The sequence below is a fragment of the Limulus polyphemus genome, unplaced genomic scaffold (genome assembly GCF_000517525.1).
Source record: "Limulus polyphemus unplaced genomic scaffold, Limulus_polyphemus-2.1.2 Scaffold283, whole genome shotgun sequence".
NCBI lineage: Eukaryota > Metazoa > Arthropoda > Merostomata > Xiphosura > Limulidae > Limulus > Limulus polyphemus.
The window spans coordinates 133896-137374 of NW_013665893.1; positions in this window are offsets into that span (position 1 = coordinate 133896).

Below are 3479 nucleotides of genomic sequence, written 5' to 3' on the forward strand. Positions count from 1 at the left end.
CTATAATTTGTAATATAAGAATCCACTTCTGTAATTTTAATATTATAATATTATTATTGTAGAGCGTGTCTGTACGTCTGTCTGTGATTTATATCTATAATTTGTAATATAAGAATCCACTTCTGTAATTTTAATATTATAATATTATTATTGTAGAGCGTGTCTGTACGTCTGTCTGTGATTTCTTTGGGAAACAACCAACACTGTCTAGCTTGAAGCACTGCAAAGATAAAAATTGTAATAGATTTTGATAAAATGTGATAGAAATTTATGATATCAAATTTAAATGTGAAATATTTGATGCAATGATAAAGTTCTTTGATAATATATAATTCTTACTTTACTGTACTTTCTTTATGCTTTTTTTATATTTTTGGAAAATAAAATGTTTAAAATATTTTTGACTGTTCAGAATACACAATCTGACAAAGTCATCTATGGATGTTATAGGAGTAGTTTTTTAGCTCAAAGAGGAAAGAACATAGAAACCTGAAATTTTGCAGCCATAATAGGTAGACCTGAGGGTGTGCACCTAGGTAATATTACTTATTTAGGTTTTGTTTTTGTTTTGTTTTTGAATTTCGAGCAAAGCTACACGAGGGCTATCTGCGCTACCCGTCCCTAATTTAGCAGTGTAAGACTAGAGGGAAGGCAGCTAGTCATCACCACCCACCGCCAACTCTTGGGCTACTCTTTTACCAACGAATAGTGGGATTGACCGTCACATTATAACGTCCCCACGGCTGAAAGGGCGAACATGTTTGGTGTGACGGGGATTCGAACCCGCGACCCTCAGATTACGAGTCTAGGGCCCTAAACACCTGGGCATGCCAGACCACTTATTTACGTGAGTGCACGCCTGTGCACCTTTTCATGCGAAAAACCACATAGAAAAAAAGGGGTTCCTTATACTGCAAATAGAAATCACAGACAGACAGACAGACACGCACATCTTTTTTTTATGCGAAAAACCAAATAGAAGGGAAATGTGACTGCCATAACTGCAAGAGTAAAAACCTAAAAGCATAAAATTTTACACCCATACTAAGTGGACCCTGAGAGTGCCCACCTAGGTATTATTACTTATGTAATCTACATACGTGCATGTGTGTGCACATCTTTTTAATGGGGCAAGCTAGCAAAAAACACATAGAAAAGAAGTGGTTCCTTATATTACAAATTATAGGTATAAATTACAGACAGATATGCAAGTGCATGTGCGCATGCACATCTTTTTAATGAGGCAAGCTAGTAAAAAACCATAGAGAAAAGATGTGGTTCCTTATAAAATAACTTCTAATATATATATAGAAAGGCCAGTGCATTTTTGTAACAATGTGTTCCAACAATGGCTTTTTTGCCATGTCACTTAGCAACAAAAGTATAACTTAATATTGTTGTTAGTCTATGTACTGAAAGTATAAAATAATATGTATAAACTACAAAACTGGAAAATATTTGTTGATTTTTTAATTTAGAGTTTTCGTTGATTAATGAGGTATTTTCATTAAAAATGTTGGTGATATAACAGATACTACTGTTGCTTGTTAATAATTTCCGGTAGAAATTCTTTCCAAGGAACTTCAGCGATACAAGTCCTTTCGTGATTAAACCAGTTTATTCTTCCTCGATACAAACTTTTAATACACAGTAAATCCACAGTCACTACGTTTCTCGTCTCTTTACTTAACAACTTTTATAATGAACGCTAAAAATCACAGCAATTCACAATCTCGAAAACACACACTAGCTCGAAACAGATTCATAAATTATCCGGAACTCTCTTCATTCAATATTCAATCATCCTGCAGGCCTTCTCTGCCAGGCTTATATACTAAAAAGGAGGACGTATCGAACGCACTAGGAAATTCATTATCATTCCAGAAATTTCATGTACGCTACCAGCGCCAAAGGCGCCAGCAGCGTCACGTGACTTCTGCTGTCGTAACATTGCCCCTTCCTTAGTATTGTTCGTCCCGAACAATAGTCACTTACATTTAATCAATAGATAATTAACAACAACTTAATTAAATTTATAGAATTTACAAACACAAAATTAAAATACCTCAAAGTCTCTTAATTTTACAGGACGTTTCTTCTTCTGTACTGGTCTCCATCTCATTGGCTTCTGCTTCATGTGGAGTTCATCTGCTCCATCAGGAAATGTCCCATCAGTGGTAGTAACTTCATTAACAGCTTCATTGTTTTCCTTCTCAAAACCGGGTAGAGTTTCTTCTTCGACAATGGCTTTTTCAGGTGATATCTTCAGCAGCACCATTTCTCCATTGTTCAGTTTGTTCCAACTGAAATGACCTAGACTGTGATAATGTCAAAGCCTGTTGGCATGCACCACCTTTGGCTTACCTCGCCGACCACATTTTATTCGAAAAGTCATGTTTGAGAGAAGATCCTCTATGTCATATAGGCCTTCCCATGGAGAAGACAACTTAGGAGACTTCCCTTTGGTATTCCTGGGATTATACAACCACACCTTGTCTCCTGGAACAAAGCTGACTTCAGTAGATTTCTTATCATAACAAAGCTTCATGGAATCAGCAGACATTTTTAAGTTTGAACACACTTGATGGTGAATATCATTCATCCTTTCAGATAACACTTTCAAGAACTCTGGCACATTTTAAGGCAATTGGTTGGAGGGTATCCAGTGGATTCATGCTCTGCTGTTCTATAGGCCATCAACAGTGTAGGGAGTAAGACATCCCGGTCATCTTCGTAACTATCACAAAACTTTGCCAATTCCTGTCCCAGTGTCCAATTGTACTTTTTTACCATCCCACCAGACTGTGAGTGAAGTGGTGTTGTCCTGGTCTATGCCAAACACCTTGCAGCATTCATGGAACACAGCTGAGTCAAAGTTACGACCTTGATCTGAATGCAGTTCGTATGGCATACCAAACCTGAAGAAGAAATCACTAATAGCTGAAGCTACAATTGTAGCTTCCTGATTTGATATTGTATATGCCTCAGGCTACTTGGTGTAATAATCCATCACCACACAAATGTACTTGTTTCCAGCACGAGTTTGGGGCAAAGTACCAGCAATATCAATGACTACTCTTTCCATTGGTGCGCCATCTTGATATAACTTCATTGCAGCATGTCCCTTATGCATGGGTCCCCTTTTAGCACAACATATACTGCAGGTCTTGCACCATTCTTCCACATCTTGCATTATACTTATCCAGTAAAAGCTCTGTTGTAGGTAACTCGATGTCTTCTTAACTCCGAGATGTCTTCCTGTTAAACTATCATGGGATTCATGCAGCACAACTTCCCGTAACTTTCTCGGTATAACCGTTTGCCAGGTCGTCACTTTTCCATCTGCAGTTTCCCACCTCCGGAGAAGAATACCATTTTCAAGCTTCAACTGGTCCCATTCTGCCCAATAGTTCTTTGTCACAGGGCTTAGACTAGACCCCTTCTCCCAAGCAGGGCGCAAACACTTGTTTTTAGAAAAT